General features: G+C 40.6%; 1 non-coding gene across 1 annotated transcript; it reads right to left on the bottom strand.

The window, feature by feature from the left end:
* Positions 1–5620: 5620 nt before the first annotated feature.
* Positions 5621–5735, bottom strand: LOC136729863 (U5 spliceosomal RNA). Its single transcript, XR_010809125.1, has one exon. It is a non-coding gene; the product is annotated as a U5 spliceosomal RNA (small nuclear RNA).
* Positions 5736–18769: the final 13034 nt, after the last annotated feature.

Raw genomic sequence — 18769 nt, 5'->3', positions numbered from 1 at the left:
GTAGCCTCTTTTTCCTATTTGTAGTGGAGATGAGTGGTACCCAGTGGGGTCTTCTGCTGTTGTAGCCCATCCGCCTCAAGGTTGTACGTGTTGTGGCATCACAAATGCTTTGCTGCATACCTCGGTTGTAACGAGTGGTTATTTCAGTCAAAGTTGCTCTTCTATCAGCTTGAATCGAGTCGGCCCATTCTCCTCTGAGCTCTAGCATCAACAAGGCATTTTCGCCCACAGGACTGCCGCATACTGGATGTTTTTCCCTTTTCACACCATTCTTTGTAAACCCTAGAAATGGTTGTGCGTGAAAATCCCAGTAACTGAGCAGATTGTGAAATACTCAGACCGGCCCGTCTGGCACCAACAACCATGCCACGCTCAAAATTGCTTAAATCACCTTTCATTCCCATTCAGACATTCAGTTTGGAGTTCAGGAGATTGTCTTGACCAGGACCACACCCCTAAATGCATTGAAGCAACTGCCATGTGATTGGTTGATTAGATAATTGCATTAATGAGAAATTGAACAGGTGTTCCTAATAATCCTTTAGGTGAGTGTATATGTATGTATGTGTATGTATGTCCAATTGCTTTGACAATACAAATGAAATTAATTGAGAGAGAGAGAGAGAGAGAGAGAGAGAGAGGGAGAGAGAGAGAGAGAGTTGTAGTCCAGACCACTGCAAAATTCCTGCTGAAGTGATCTGGATCACCACCCAATGGCCCAAGGACCACTGCAAACTTGGATTTCAATGTATTTGTGTAATCTGTGTTGCAATAGCACCTACCATGTTCCTTTGTGGTGATCTGGTTAATTCTGATCTGGGAAAACCACAATCCTGCAGGTTTAATAAGTCTCTCTACACATCAGTCCCTGAGTACCTTCAACCAATGGTCATTTTGACCAATTAAGCCCAAGATTTGAGTCAATTAAGTTGTCAAGGACTACCCAGTGAAGACGTGAACTCACGACTAGGTCACACTGTGAGCTCACCAGAGCAGACATTACACTGAGCTCACTGTGAGCTCACTTAGCGCTTTTCCAGCGACATGGTGACGGTGCTGGAGCCGGAGCCGCTGCCCTTAGCCGGTGGCTAACCCACCTCTATGTTACAAATGTTCCCTAAACACTTATTTTGCAAGATCAATAAAAATCCTTTAGGAAATTTAAACTTTTACTGACACACATAGTTAATAGCAATGTATTATAACTTTACCAAAAATAATAATCTGTATATCTTTAATTGTTTAGACGTTATTAAGATATAATGCATCTTTCACATAGGGAACATTTGTAACATGTTAGGAAAAACAAACAAATGATTTGAAAATATTCATAATTACAGCATACAATTTGTCAGGCTTCATAAGAATGGTATTTATAACATACTCTGTAAAAATCAAGCAAATAGCATTTGTGGTTCACGAGAAAATATGTATATATAATCAAAGCTATCAGACTATAGCAGCCGGTGTATGAAGACACATACGATTATACAGCATTATTTGGCAGCTTCGCAAGACCTAATTTGAAACGTTGTTGGTAAGTTAGATAATTAGTGGGGACCCGCTATTTGCAGTTCTTCCCCTCCATAATTGCTAAAATAAAGTTTTACTGACATTTTATTGACCCTACCACTGCATAGGGCACATCTGTGACATTAACGCTACTGAATGGCACATACATTGAAAACTACGGAGAACTGAGACAAATCCACTTTACACTTCGTAAATAATCTTAAAACGTTTCCAACCAAGGCAACACCCACTTGAAATACGTTCATTCTCATTTTTGGTAAACAAAAAGAGAGATTGTTACATATGTTCCCTATGATGCATCTACAGAGAGAGAGAGACAGACAGACACTAACTCTCTCTCTCTCTCAGCTGGGAGTGTGTGGGAGGGGTCTGCAGTGAGCGGGAGTGCTGCTGAGAGCTCTGTCCTTTGGCTGCGTTTTTTTGTTGCTTTACTTTTTTCAGTTTGTTTATTTTGTCTTCTGTTTTCAGTGCTTTTCTTATTGTGGGGGAACAGGGGAGGGGAGGGGGGAGTACCGGTAGTTCTTCCCGGGTCGGGGGGTCGGACCCCCTGAATGCGTCTTTTGAAAAACTGACCCGACGCCATGGAGTCAAGATCGCTCCGGTGCAGTTCTGCCCCCTAGAGCAGTGTGTGTTAGCGGTTGGGGAGGTAGCAGGGTGTGAAAATATCAAGTCTGCTGCCATTGTTATCTTCTTAAAAACCACTGATCTGCTCAATCAGCTAGTGGCTAATGGCACAGTGTTAGACGACACTTTCACCCCGGTGTTGCCGCTCGCTGCTCCTGCCCGGAAGGTAACGCTGTCTAACGTCCCTCCGTTCATCCGCACCGGCTCGGGCAGCTGATGTCCGGCATTAAGAGGGTCCCGCTGGGCTGCAAAGCCCCGCAACTGAAACACGTCGTGTCCTTCCGAAGGCAGCTGTATATGATCCTCAATAACATCAATGAGGATCTTAATGTCTCCGAAGTTGGATCTCTCTTGCTGCCACCACCACGAAGATTGCTCTTTAGTAATGTTGGAAAGTCAAAGACAGCAACCGTCAGGGTTCTTGCATATGACGTATTCGTGCTGCACCTCTCTGCAAGGATCCAGGACAGTTTGTCAATGTAAACTCCAGTGCCTGGGAATATTTCCACCTAAAAGACAATGGTAAATAAAAAACAAGTTTATCCCCAAACTATTCTTATATTATGTTAAGTGGAATACATTATCAGTAAGGCTGTGATTTTGTTACAGAAATGTGTTATTAAAGACCACAGTATGTCTCAATTCTAAGTTTATTAATTTACAGACATAATAAAGTCAGTGAATCTGTGACACCCATAATTCAATTACATTCTTATTATTAACTTTAACTATGAATATAACTGATAATGTAGCATCATTAGATTGTTTACAACCAATATTTGTTTTCAATATATATATTTTTACCTTGTCTTTGTAATATTGTAGACCAAGAGTGTTATACCTGTTTTGGTGATTCTTTGTCAGATTCAGAACAATTTGCTGTGGGGCTGTCAGAACCACTTGATGGTGACACACTTTTGTCTTCATTGCTGATAAATGTGGCTTTTGTTACAATTTTTTTCAGATTGTCCAAAAGGTCTGGAATCTCTGGAGAAAAAAACCTTAGTATTAAATGATAATCATTTCTAGTAATATATTTAATACAAAGTGAAAACAAAACCATCAATGCCTGCAATTATACTTGAGAGACTTGCTCTATGTTATTGGCAAACTGACCTTTTTGTGGGTCATTAACATTAGCTACGAAAAAAATAAAAAAGATAAAATACAAGAATTACCAGGTCTAATGTAATGCATATAGTCATTAATGTAGGATTATGAAGTTATGTTGAAAAACTTTATTTAATAATCAGTATTATTAAACTATTAGACAGTGCACATTAAGAGTCTGTATTGTGGTTCTAGATTACTTCAGTATGATCAACTATAATACATTACTCTGGAATCTAAATTACTGAAGAATAACATTTATCAAGGTAAGGAATTATTTGCTATAAATAAAAAAACTTACCATCAACCATACGGTTTCGAAGACATTGGTTTTCATTTTTAAGTCTTGTGTTTTCCTTTTCGAGCTGCTTAACTTTTTGCTGTAGCTCAACTTCACTGGACTCTTTAAATGTCTGTAGAATATGACGGGATCTAATTCTTGAAGCTCCATCGGTTTTCTCTTATTTTGTGCTGTATTCAGAGAGAAAAAGAGTTTAAAATGAATATATATATATATATATATATAATGAAAATGATTTAAAAAAAACAATCCTGCAATACATTTATTTTATATTTGCAGTAATTATCTCACCGGTAACTGTGGTTCATCAAGGTCACTATCATCTGAAATTTGAAGTTTTTTGTTTGGTTTAGGTACTCTCTTCATTTTAGGACAGGGCATTTTTGTTAGGTCATTAAGTTTTCTTCTTAGTTCGCCTTCTTTTCCTAAAATAAAAATAAAATAAATAAAACCCTGCATTATGTCCACAGATATTTGGGGATTATATTTATTTGTCATAAAAATACTGTGCTTTGACCATACAAATTAAGATGAACAGCCAACACTGAATCAAAACTGAAGTTAAATTATATCTGGTTTAATTTATTTTGTGATTTGGGGGATTTTATTGTAAAGCACAACACACAATAAATCGTTCTTACAAATGCCAGTCAAGTATGACGAGTTTTAGCGCCCTCACCACCACCTACCATGTTATAAGAGTATGTTAGAAGTACAACACATTAATAACTTAAACATTCATTTCAAATATACTGTGATTGTATATATCAAATAGCATGTAAAGACTTTAATGTTTTTTTTTTTTAAATAAACATTGTTACCAGTCATAATGATCTGCGCTTCATGGACAGGCCATCCACCTTTTGGAGGTTTGTTCGTGTCTCTCCACTCTGCTCTGAAGTTTCGAGTCGTCTCTTCGTCATCATCAGCAATGCTGAATAAATCAAAATTGCGAAAGCAAGCAGTGGGAATCACGCTGTAAGAGTCTTTGTCGACCCCGCTTTCCCACTTCACCAACGCGTGCATCACCGCCATACTACCTTCACCTTCTCGTCCGTTTTTTCTGCGCGTTTTTCCCCCGACAAGTCACGGCACAAAAAACAGTCCCGCTCTGCATTCTGGTACTTGGCGTTCTTAATAACACCAACAGGGTGTAATCGCATAGACCACTCGAGTATAAAGTACTACATATCCCATCAGTTACTGTTTTTTTTCATCTTCTGAAACTGCAATTTAGCACTTTCAACTGTTTCTTAGTGATTCCTAGAATTACTAACCGGTATTGTAGTCAATGTGTTTATAACCTTTTTTGTTTAACGATTTGTGTGTTATCCTATGGGATCCCATGGTCTTTGATTTGGTCACGGAAGTGATTTGTCTTTGATTTGTTGATCTAGAGTTGAATTTTAATTAGTTTTTCCCTTTTGTATAATTAGTGTAGTGCTACATTTAGTCTTTGTTTTTAAATAAATTTGACAATTTATATCTTTGGAATTGGTGTCTGCGTCCAATTATTACAGAAATTGAGTTCTACAAGACTCCAGGATTCGTGATAAGGTGATACTATGAATTCACTTCTTTAATTGAAATTTAAAAGTGTACCTTACGCTACATACATATATATATATATATATATATATATATGTATGTATGTATGTATGTATGTATGTCCAATTGCTTTGACAATACAAATGAATAGAATTGAGAGGGAGAGAGAGAGAGAGAGACAGACAGACAGACTGACAAACAGAAAAACAGACAGACATAGACACACACACACACACACACAGAGCCAGCCAGCCAGCCAGCTCAGCGATGACATCACGAGCCTCTCTCAGCTGACTGCTATGACATCACAGAGCACGTACATTCCGTTGCTTGCCGTCTGTCAACCACTCAGTCACTGCCAGCCAGACTGGCTGGCTGGCTGGATGGGGGGGCTGCTTGCTGCTGCTGCGTACCTTAGCAAGCTTATTTGCTTGACCGGCCTTCCTACTCCTCTGCCCACATGCCCACCTATGCCCGATCTGCTGTTCACCTGGATCACAGCTCCGCCCCAACAAGGCAGATCCTCCCAAAAATGGTACAAACTCACCCACGATCCCCTCCACGGAAAGCTTTAGCAAAAGGCAAAAGCGTTATACGTAATGAAGAGGAACCCGAGTCCAAGACGCATCCGACCAGCCATACATATTTGTGTGTATTAAAGATCACATTTTCTTACATTTAGTTTTTCTGTACTTTATTACATCTTATTGTGATTTATAAATGTATTGTTTCTTTTCCATATGTATGTATGTATGTATGTGTGTGTGTGTGTGTCTGTCTCTGTGTGAAAGTGAGTGTGTGTGTCTGTACGTGTGTGTGCCTGTCTCTGTGTGAAAGTGAGTGTGTGTGTGTGTGTGTGTATGTCTGTCTGTGAAAGTGTGTGTGTGTGGGTGTGAGTGTCTGTCTGTCTGTCTGTCATGTAACTCGCACATCTGTGAGGGCACCATTTTTGCAGAAGAGATGTACACATTTTGGAGCAACATATGCTGCCATCCAGACATCATCTTTTCCAGTGACGTCCCTGCATTTTCAAAAAGATCACATTTTATTACATTTTGTTTATCTGTACTTTATTACATCTTATTGTGATTTATACTTGTAATGTTTCTTTTCCATATATATGTATGTACAGTGGGGGAAAAAAGTATTTGATCCCCTGCTGATTTTGTACGTTTGCCCACTGACAAAGAAATGATCAGTCTATAATTTTAATGGTAGGTGTATTTTAACAGTGAGAGACAGAATAACAGCCAAAAAATCCAGAAAAATGCATTTCAAAAAAGTTATACATTGATTTGCATGTTAATGAGGGAAATAAGTATTTGACCCATTTTCAATGCCCTGGCTTAGGGAAGGAGGTTCTCACCCATGATTTGACGGTACATGGCCCCGTCCATCGTCCCTTTGATGCGGTGCAGTTGTCCTGTCCCCTTAGCAGAAAAACAGCCCCAAAGCATAATGTTTCCACCTCCTTGTTTGATGGTGGGAATGGTGTTCTTGGGGTCATTCCTCCTCCTCCAAACACGGCGAGTTGAGTTGATGGCAAACAGCTTGATTTTGGTCTCATCTGAGACCACTTTCACCCAGTTCTCCTCTGAATCATTCAGATGTTCATTGGCAAACTTCAGACGGGCCTGTACATGTGCTTTCTTGAGCAGGGGGACCTTGCGGGGGCGCTGCAGGATTTCAGTCCTTCATGGCGTAGTGTGTTACCAATTGTTTTCTTGGTGACTATGGTCCCAGCTACCTTGAGATCATTAACAAGATCCTCCCATGTAGTTCTGGGCTGATTCCTCACCGTTCTCATGATCATTGAAACTCCACGAGGTGAGATCTTGCATGGAGCCCCAGACTGAGGGAGACTGACAGTTATTTTGTGTTTCTTCCATTTGCGAATAATCGCACCAACTGTTGTCACCTTCTCACCAAGCTGCTTGGTGATGGTCTTGTAGCCCATTCCAGCCTTGTGTAGGTCTACAATCTTGTCCCTGACATCCTTGGACAGCTCTTTGGTCTTGGCCATGGTGGAGAGTTTGGAATCTGATTGATTGATTGCTTCTGTGGACAGGTGTCTTTTATACAGGTAATGAGCTGAGATTAGGAGCACTCCCTTTAAGAGAGTGCTCCTAATCTCAGCTCGTTACCTGTATGAAAGACACCTGGGAGCCAGAAATCTTGCTGATTGATAGGGGATCAAATACTTATTTCCCTCATTAACATGCAAATCAATTTATAACTTTTTTGAAATGCGTTTTTCTGGATTTTCTTGTTGTTATTCTGTCTCTCACTGCTAAAATACACCTACCATTAAAATTATAGACTGATCATTTCTTTGTCAGTGGGCAAACGTACAAAATCAGCAGGGGATCAAATACTTTTTTCCCTCACTGTATGTATGTATGTATGTATGTATGTAAGTGTGTGTGTGTCTGTCTCTGTGTGAAAGTGTGTGTGTGTGTGTGTGTGTGTGTGTGTGTGTGTGTGTGCGTGTGTCTGTCTGTGAAAGTGTGTGTGTGTGTGTGTGTGTGTGTGCCTGTCTGTGAAAGTGTGTGTGTGTGTGTGGGTGTGACAGTGTGTATGAGTGTCTGTCTGTCATGTAACTCGCACATCTGTGAGGGCACCATTTTTGCAGAAAGAGATGTACACATTTTGGAGCAACATATGCTGCCATCCAGACATCATCTTTTCCAGGGACGTCCCTGCATTTTTCAGCAGGATAACGCCAAACCACATTCTGCTCAGATTTCAAGCGCATGGTTGCGTAGGCAGAGAGTGCGGGTGCTAGCATGGCCTGCCTGCAGTCCTGACCTGTCTCCGAATTGAGAATGTGTGGCGCACTATGAAGTGCAAATTAAGACAACGAAGGCCCTGTGCAGTTGCGCAGCTGAGGAAATGCATAATGGATGAATGGGGGAAAATCCCGCTTGCTAAACTTAACCAAGTGGTGTCTTCAGTGCCCAAGTGCTTAATAAGTGTTATTAAAAGAAAAGGTGATGTTACATAGTGGTAAACAGTCGACTGTCCCAACTTTCTTGGTTTCTTTTCACTGCTAATGAGATGCTGTAGAGTGAGTTTTCAGGAGCTCTAATCGTATTGATGAATTCATGCAGCATTTGTAATTGAATTTCAAAAAGAAATCCTTGCTGTCTGGCCTGTGTGTATGAGATGTACTCTGTCAATCTTTGGCTAACAACTGAAACATTGGTAGAACAGAAATGGCAACATAAAAAAGAAAAGTACATTTTAAAAGAGCACATTAAATAGGATGAATATACAGTTTTTTACAATCACTTTGTCACTAATTTCAGAACCTTGATGTCATTTTTCAAAACTAGACACAAAACTCAAAACGGTCATCACTTGTAACACAGGCTGTCCAATGTTCAAAACATTGCATTGTGCATTCATATCTTTAAAGAAACCTAGCACTTGCAGACTTGTTGGTTCAAATAATTCATTTATCATGAAATACCATAGTAAAATTTATTTAGATCACCCACACAGAAGATACCGATAGTTTCACTGTGTAGTTGTTCGTACAATCATTAAATATTGTAGTACAAAATATGTGATACATGTTTCATTATGGTACTACACATAAATACATCACTGTAAAAGGACTAGTAGAGAGAATACTACAGACACAGTGGAATCATTGAACAAAATCTGAAATGTATTGATGCAATACAATCAAATCACACCATAGGTTTCTTTGAAGCCATGCAACAATAATTAGCTACAAAAAAGAACAAAACTACAGTAAAATGTCAACTGCAGTGTTCCTCACCTGGCTTAGTGTAAAACAAAGGATTGATTACTGTACTTCTGAATTTCCATCAGCCCTGTGTTCAGGTTCAGGTTCTCACAACCATTTTTCACAAGAGGCATCTTGAAACTGAACATACCTGAACATACTCAGTCATCAGCTGCTTCACTCTGTCTGCATTTCTTTCAAAAGGCACACTATACTCTGTGCTACACATTGGTATGCAGTATACAGTCATTTGACAATTGAGAGTAGCCTAATGTTTAGTGCATGCTGAAGACTTGCCGCTTCTCAGTACGGAAATTTCTGATGATTGAGGCCACAGTTGATCCTGAGTTGATTCTGAGGTTTGATTGAATCATTGTAGCTGCCTCAGTCATGGTCATGCCATGATTTACAACATGCTCTACAACTATTTCTCGGATTTCACTGGACACTATTTGCTGTTGCTGCCGCTGTCTGGTCCGTGGCCTTGTCCTCTACCACGTTCCCCCAACACCTCTCAAATGAGGCCCATGGCTGCCTCTCTGGTGAGGCCTAAGCCCTCCTCTATGACGAGGCCCACGACCACCTCTCAGAAGGGGTGCATGTCCCCTTCCATTCCTTTGACCACCACGTCTTCCTCCTCCCACTGCTTGACCTCTATTGTGACCTGGATGACTTGCCGGCTCCATGTTATCACTGTGTTGCTGGGGTGGATAGCACTCATTTCACTCGATACTCGTACCACAATGTGAAATCAATCATCAATAACCAGTTGGCAGTATTGGAAAAGCAATTACAAGGGCCTGCATACATACAGTAATGTCAAATCTGATGTGGAAGAACAATCATCTTCAACCAGGTTGGAGCGTTAGTTGCAATGCCTTTAATACACGCAGCGTGGAGAGGAACAGTGACTCAAGTAGATCCCAAAGTCGCTCTGCCTTCATTTTAACAGTCAGAGCTTTTATACACAAAAATCAAAGAGCTGGTTATAATCAGAAAGTCATTACTATGTTATCTTAAAAGTTAGCTAAGCAGAATTTATATCATTATAGGACAGAGTTCATAGATCAACACATGGATTAGGGAGCAGGCACTTCAATCATACTGTTTGACATTGTCTCCAAGATTCTCATCGTAAATAACAAACAGAAATCAAACTACCTTCTGGCCTGACCTTCTAGCTTGACCTTATCTTTCTTAAGTATACAAGAGAGAAAAACAGGTATTAGAGAAAGAATTTCTAACTTTCCTTCCACACTGAAAACATGGTGTGGAAAAGTGCTACATGATGATGAATGATGATGAAATATTACATCCATAGATAATGTAGTCCAACTGGTTCATGCTCCTCGGTTATTGGTGTCAATGGATCTCATTATCCTGAAACTTTCATGATCGAAACATGGAATATTGTTTGTCAGTTTCCATAAAATTATGCATTAAGAGTAATGCAACAGTCACTTATCATTTTGAGCAGCTGTATCAATTGATAATTAGATCTTTGTAATGAAATGAATAGACAGTGATCTCAGATGTAATGTGTGAATTGCATTTTGAAATGGTAATACTTTGATGTTAAGTTGTGTCATTTTAGTTCAATGAACAAATGATCTGAGGTTGATGTGTATTGTATCCAAGCAATTGTAAAAAAGTGTTAGAGTTTTGAAAAATGTGCATTTTGATCATCGGGTGTGAGTTTAGTGTCTAGAGTTTTGAAAAATGACATCAAGGTTCTGAAATGAGTGCCAAAGTGATTGTGAAAAAGTGTAATATCAGGGGACAGTGGCTATTAGTGATCTGGCCTTCCGTGGCCTCTGTATTAATGTAACAGGTCACATTGTATGTGTACACTGATACTTGATAGTATAATATAGTACAAGTAAAAAACATACATAGGTATCATAGAAGTATTTTGCAGAAATGATTATGGATAGTTATCAAAATGGAGAGGAAATGCTACATCCAGTCTCCCCAGGCTGAGCTTCTATTGCTGCACCTGCTGGCCCCACTATATGGATAGAGCCACACCAAGTCAAGAGTCTCCCCATTGCTATTTATATCTCCCTATCCAGTCTTCTATAGGTGTCAGGGTGGGGTGCCTATTCCCCTGCATGCTTTGAAACCTATAGCACCTGGGACGCAAACTTGGGATCCGGTTCCTCTGCCCCTCACATACACATGAGGAATCCTAGGTGCTCAACACGTCATACTGTCTCTTTCATCTCATGTGTAAACTATGGACAAATACATGACTAAACGTGTTTAGTTGCTTTTCCCAGAATGCTTTGCGCCACGATATGCAAATAACGGGGACTATGATTGGCTCCCTGACATAACCCACACTGCGACTGATGCTACCCATTTCACTACCCAACAAAGACCCATAATATGCGTGTGTCTGTCTGTCTGTCTGTCTGTCTGTGTGTGAAAGTGTGTGTGTGTCTGTCTGTCTGTCTGTCATGTAACTTGCACATCTGTGAGGGCACCACTAATGCCGAAAGAGATGTACACATATTGTTTATTTTCCATATATATGTATGTATGTATGTATGCATGTCCAATTGCTTTGACAATACAAATGAATTGAATTGAGAGGGAGAGAGAGAGAGAGAGAGAGAGACAGACAGACAGACAGACAGAGAGACACACATACACACACACACACACACACACACACAGAGAGCCAGCCAGCCAGCCAGCCAGCTCAGCGATGACATGACGAGCCTCTCTCAGCTTACTGCTATGACAGCACAGAGCACATACATTCCGTTTAACAAATCGTTAAACAAAAAAGGTTATAAACACATTGACTACAATACCGGTTAGTAAGACGAAGGTGAGTCTATTGTTAGTATTATTAGTCAGACATTAAATAACTACGCAGGTTAGTATTTATGTCGGGTAACTTCTCGTTATATATATATCAGTCTCATTTACGTTTAGGTGCCGAGAAAGATCCTATTTGTTACCACAATTTCCCTTAACTGATTATTATTCAATGATTAAGGATAGGCAGGGCCACCAATAATCTAATGTCTATTCACTTGTGTAAATTTCAGACTAAACAGTTAAACAGGAATGAGAAGATATTTCTCGGGGTTGACAGATTTTATTTCTAAAATTATCAACAAAACAGTTTAATGCAACACACATTTATATTTAAGAAAACTAAATGATATTACACATTCTAGAGTTATGAATCACAGATTAACATTTCTAATTGATTTCTCAAATGTCATGAATCACAAACTCCAAACTGTTAAACTTATGTGAACTTCGTCGCAGAGAGGCCTCTCTGGCTTCGGGCTCAGATAACAGCACTCGGCACGAGGTCTGTGTGGTTTGGAACAAAGGCAGTCTGGTTCGGCTTTGTCCAAGAACTTCCACTCAGTCGATGCACCTGGAAGTTGGGGTTTCGCGAATGTAGAGTCTTTTCCAAACAGATTTTCCACTGGTTTGAATGCTCCAAGGTTGTGCACAAAATCTTCTTTGTAAGCAGGGTTCCACCGTAGTTACTTGAAGACAAAGTCTTTGAGGAAAGCAGGGCCCTGTTTATTCCAAGGGTCAAGTTTCTTAAGACTCAAATAGCTATTTAAGTGACTGACACTTTCGTATTCAGTCGACTTAGTCAATTGTCCAGCTGTAAAACTCCACTGATCAGGTGGGTCTGTAAAGTTATTTATTTAATAAAGTCCTTTAAAAGAATTCTTCGTACGGCTCAATCTCCTTCTCCCAGTTTAACTCTTCTGTTGCCGGCAAAGACTTGGTTGGTTTCTGATTCTGGTTCTGGCAACAGAGCTACAGGTTGAGCTGTGGCAGCGAGTTTCTGGTTCAGGTGAGAGAAAGAGAGAGAGAAAGACTGTCCGCTGTTCCTTAAAGTCTGTCAGATCAGTAGGTGATTGGTCCCTGAGTTCTTGAGATTGGATTTCGGTTTCAGCCCCCAGTGTCCTATTGGAGGGGGGCTTGATTTATGACTGATGTCAATCCATGCCATCTTTTGGAAATGCCGGTTGGCCCGGGTTCGTAGCTCTATGTCGGGATTTCGGCTCTCGTCCACTTCAAAGAGTTTTTATCACCTACAGGCCCCTTTCTCCAGACATCTCATAGCAGAATTCCAAACTATTTGGCCTCTTCTCGGTGCCATCCTCCCCAAAACTGTCACTTTGATGCAAACCAGTTCCAAGCTGATGAGCTAAGGAAATCTGATAACTTTGGGGGGGGGAGAGGTCTTCTTTAGATCCGTGCTTCAGCTCAGAGCCCAAATGCTCTTATCCAAATACACCCAACATAACGCTACATATGTATGTATGTATGTATATATGTGTAGAAGGAAAATTAGAAATTATTTTCTTACACCTGTTTTTCTCTCTTGTATACTTAAGAAAGATACGGTCAAACTAGAAGGTCAGCCCAGAAGATAGTTTGATTTCTGTTTGTTATTTACGATGAGAACCTTGGAGACAATGTCAAACGGTATGACCTACGAGCCTGTTCCCTAAAACCATGTGTTGACCTATGAACTCTGTTCTATAATGATATATGTTCTGCTTAGTTAGCCTTTAAGATAACATAGTAATGACTTTCTAGCATGTATGGATGTATGTATGTATGTATATATATATATATATATATATATATATATATATATATGTATGTATGTATGTATGTCCAATTGCTTTGACAATACAAATGAATTGAATTGAGAGGAAGAGAGAGAGAGAGAGAGAGAGAGAGAGAGAGACAGACAGACAGACAGACAGCTCAGCGATGACATCACGAGCCTCTCTCAGCTGACTGCTATGACATCACAGAGCACGTACATTCCGTTGCTTGCCGTCTGTCAACCACTCAGTCACTGCTAGCCAGACTGGCTGGCTGGCTGGGTGGGGGGGCTGCTTGCTGCTGCTGCGTACCTTAGCAAGCTTATTTGCTTGACCGGCCTTCCTACTCCTCTGCCCACATGCCCACCTATGCCCGATCTGCTGTTCACCTGGATCACAGCTCCGCCCCAACAAGGCAGATCTTCCCAAAAATGGTACAAACTGATCCACGTTCCCCTCCACGGAAAGCTTTAGCCCAAAATAAGGGACACATTCTGTAACAACATAATGGATGCCCACCCAACCTGTGACAAAACTTAGAAAAAAGAAAAACGGTCAGTCCTCCTGGGGGAGGGACACACAGCCACCCTGGCTGCCCAATATGTCAGCGCCTACCACAGCCTGAGGGACACAGTGACACACGAGCACCGGCTGTAAATATAATGTAAATACTCATTTGTAATGCATGTCATTGTATTTCAAAAAAGGAATCTGGAAATAGTAAACCAATTTTCTTTATTTGTATGTATTTAAGATCACATTTTATTACATTTTCTTTTTCTGTACTTGATAACATCTTATTGTGATTCAAAATTCTATTATTTATTTTCCGTATGTATGTATGTATGTATGTATGTATGTATGTATGTATGTATGGAAGGAAAGTTAGAAATTCTTTTCTCACACCTGTTTTTCTCTCTTGTATACTTAAGAAAGATTAGGTCAAGCTAGAAGGTCAGGCCAGAAGGTAGTTTGAATTTTGTTTGTTATTCACGATGAGAACCTTGGAGACAATGTCAAACGGTATGATGGCAGCATCACTTACAATTTTGACAGCCGGAAGTCCCGCCCTCCCTACGTACCATAGACCGGAAGGCCCACCTCACCTTCCGGTTACCCCCACCTTTGAACCGGAACTTCTCTCTCCTTCCCATCACCCCCAGGGTTACCCTTTTACCCTCCCTTGTCAGCCATCTTGGATGATATCGGCCATATTGGATGTCAGCCATTTGTAAGGTCATAGGTCATCTGGTAAGATGGGAGCCATTTTGTTACCATTTGTAAGGTCATAGGTCATTTGGTAAGATGGTAGCCATTTTGCTAGGGTGACATCCATCATGGTGAGGGTCCGAGTGTACCTCACCCTGCTTGTGTGGAGGTGTAATGTTTTATAGCATAAACTGTGTTTTTAAGGTTATATTGTCTTATGATACTGTTTTAGTAAATTAAAAAATACAAGTTTTAAATACACACATATATATTGGACTTGGTCATGATAGGGATGGTGTTTCCAAAAGAACTCTGGAGAACTTTTTGAACAGCTGTAAAAGCAGGTACACCAGGACGTGGATCTTTATACAGCATTCTCTTGAGCATGTTGGGGAGGGCATCCACTGTTTTCACAATATCCTCAACCAGCAATGTCACATTAGGATTACCAGTGTCATCACAAATCACCAAACTTGTGAGCTATTAGAGTGAGGATGGCATCTTCAAGCAGAGATTCCTCAAACATACGTATACATAAACCCACGGCAGCAGGAGTTTTCTTTCTCTGGAAAAAATATATATAATGTCTTATTGCAAAACAAATTTGTAAAACATCTTATAAGGCTTGTTATTTATAACCTTCTCAATTAATTGTATCACTTACTCATCTACACTTTCCAACAAGTCACTTAACCATCTCAAAGGTAGAGTGCATGTTTCTAAGCTATGCAAAAGAGATTTCACTTCTTTCTCAGTCTGTCTGGTGATGCATAGCCCACATAGGGCACGTGCAACACATAACACAACATTTAGAAAGTGGGTGACACTTATTTTGTTACATATAAGAGCGACACTACTCCAGACACTCCCTTGCTCGTGATCTAAAGTTAGACAGAGATGCTGTGCTTGGCTGGGGTCACCTATCAGACAGGCCTCACACTTATCAACTAATTCACGGCCAATACAATGTTGTAACACTAGCGCAATAATGCCCTTTATGGTGTGTGTCATCACTAGTGTTACATGATCATCATAGTTTTTACAATTATATCTCGGAACTTCCCTGTCTGAATCAAAACTCTTGTGGGTTCTAGCAAGGCAAGAACAGAAGCATGCAATGTTCAATCTTGTTCGGGGTCTTAAAGAGTTGACAGAGGAATCCATATCACTGGTGTCTGGTACTCCACTATTCTAATGAAGAGAAAAGAAAATAACACTTAAAACTGTAATGTGTGTCGGTCAGTAAAGAAGTACACAACTATACACAGTTGTAGGACCTCTATATTTACCTCTCTTTCCATTGATGGTCCAACTCCATCATCAGTGTCTGAGGTTTTATCCTCCCTGCCATGTTCATGGTCCTTGTCATCATCTTCAGACTCATCACCAGTGTTGACACCTTCGTCTTCATCAGACATTGGGAGAGCATCCCTGGGGCTCGGAGGAGGAGCGCTGACACTATTCTTTTGATAAACATACAAAGAAGAAAACATGCATTTAAATTCACTTTGCATTGAAATTTATATATACACACATACGGCCTAACAGCATGTAAACACCGGCATACGTTTAAAATTAATAATAATATTCTAAACACGTTTTTAAAGTAAAATAAAGTGTTACCTCTTTTGGGTCCCTGTCTTCCGACCATCTTAATTTTGTGTTAGGTGCCCCCGCATCTTCATCAGCAGCGTGGTCGCTAGGGGGTGTCTTCTTAGCTGGTGTAGCCATAGTGCGCTATGGGGGTTTCCACCAGTTACCGCAGACCTGTTCTGTCCCGAACGGGTGACATGTTTTCTGTGTTTACCAGCATGCTCTTTATACTGTAAATGGTGGCCGGCGGCTCTACAGAGGAGGCGGGGTGTGGGTGGGGTTGGGGGCGTGTGTGGGGACACGTGGGTAAATGGGGGGCAGTGGCTCTACAGAGGAGGAGGAGTGTGGGCGGAGTTGGGTGCGTGTATGGGTGCCACGTGGGTACAGTCATTTGTACCCATTAGGCTCGTGTCCATAACAAATATGTGATAACAATTTATCTCTCCAAATGGTCACCTCACCCAGTGTGTACACGTTGTTTTGAACGTGAGACCATGACCATAGCACGCATAGATACAGATGTCTGTTGGAGATCAACTTTATCGGAGTGAAATAGACACCCCAACATACCGCCCCAACTGAATTCTGTAATAAGAACAACATTTTTGGCGGTTTCCTGGTATGTTATGTGGAATACAATTTTGTGTGATTCTTAGAAAAATTATGAAATACCATTTTGCCCCCCCATAAATAAGCCGCTCCAAGCAGTTAATTTTACACATCCAATATAATATATGAAGGGACACACTCTTCATAATGGCATCTGACTGGGGTCCATTTGATGAGGAAGAGCTAGTAAATGCGTTATCATGTATTGATGGTAAGAATGTTTTTTATAGTAATAGAGTTGGGTTTAAAAGTGTTAGTATATCATGCATAGTTCATGGTTTGTATAATTTAAGGTGAGAGAGAACCGAGATATTACAGCACAGAATAACAGAGCCGAGACTGTCGGGCCGAGCACCCCGCAGGGGACCACGGAGAGTGGAACTCGCAACCCCCAACGCCTACGTCCCGAACAGCGCCTTCCAAACCGCAGGAGACACGTGTTCTGAAGGTGGGCCAAAGCAATGTGTTTAATGGCCAGTTTTATTCAGATTTCATGGTATGCCATAGAACAAGTTGTTACATATTATAAATTAATTACATCTTCTAAAACATTATATTGTGTACATTTATGGGACCAATGTTTGTTTTTTGATTTGACAGTTGTTTAACCCACATAACTAAGCACTCCCCCACCCACCCCAAGTCACAGAGCAAACTTTGAATGGAGGTGTGTAACATTCACCGTTTTTACCAATGTTATTAATAATAATAATAATAATAATAATAATAATAATATTATATTTTGTATTTGTTCGAAATGTAGTGAAAAGTCACTGTATAAAGTGTAATTGACATGTTTGTTTTATTATAGCTAAAAATGCGGCACAGCCTGCATTGCCCTGCTTGAGAGGCTTGTCAAGTGGAAAACAGGTGAAGAGATCCGATCGTGCTGATAAAGGGAGGTCCGTTCTACAGCGGGGGAGACAGCCACCAGTCACACAAAGGGGAAACACAGCGCCCAGAAAAGCCCTGAGTAAGACAAACCGGGTGGCACACGACACCACCGATGTGGGGGTGCAATGTGTGAAAGTGAACCGACCGAGCTCCGCTACTGTAAAAAGAGGTAAACGGGGTAAAAGCACGGTTAAAGCCACCACTAGTGGGGATACTGAGATGAAATGTGATCAATCACCCTGTGTTGACATACAGACCCCTGGTGATTGTAGGGCCCTGGTGTTTAGCAAGATATGCAGTCAGCTTGTGGAGGCGTTAAACACCGCTCAGTGCATAATACATGTTTTGACAAATTTGTTAAAACAAATAGGGAATTGACCCGTTTCTGATGAGAGTTTGATGAATCTGTAATTCACACTGTGAATCAATCAGTCTCTGCAAGATCGAGAAGGGTTGTTACAAAAAACAACCAATTCTGAAAACAACAATTGACAAACAATGAAAAAGGAGAAGCACAAAATCTGTCAGTCTGCTTGTGTAATTAGGGGGGTAATGCGAAATAAAATTAATGCTGCGAAAAGAATGCTGCGTAGGCTTAAATTTAGAACAAATGTGTCACAATTAGCACGGTCACAGACACTGTTGCACACTCTCCAGACGGGAGGCCATCCGGTAAACTTGGAAATTCAGGAATATATAGATCAGGATGTATCTAAGGAACTAGCATCGGTAGCTAATAACAATGATAATCAGATCGGGGGTGGTGATGCTGCAATGTTAGAGATGAATAATGAAAATGATGAACAAATGGCTGAGGGTGGCGTTGGCGGGGACCCTCCTCGGGGGTTTTTGGAGATTATTCGTCGCTATGACCGAGAAATTAATAGGTTTCGGGGTATGGAGTTTTATGAAGAATTCAGGTTTGTGAACCTGGATCTGGTACAATCTTATATGAATGCTGTCCGTATTGAGCATGGAGCTGTGCAAGGATTG

The sequence above is a fragment of the Amia ocellicauda genome, unplaced genomic scaffold, assembly GCF_036373705.1.
Source record: "Amia ocellicauda isolate fAmiCal2 unplaced genomic scaffold, fAmiCal2.hap1 HAP1_SCAFFOLD_31, whole genome shotgun sequence".
In the NCBI taxonomy this organism is placed as follows: domain Eukaryota; kingdom Metazoa; phylum Chordata; class Actinopteri; order Amiiformes; family Amiidae; genus Amia; species Amia ocellicauda.
The sequence above is the reverse complement of the archived record's forward strand: the minus strand, read 5'-3'. Positions and strand labels throughout refer to the sequence as shown.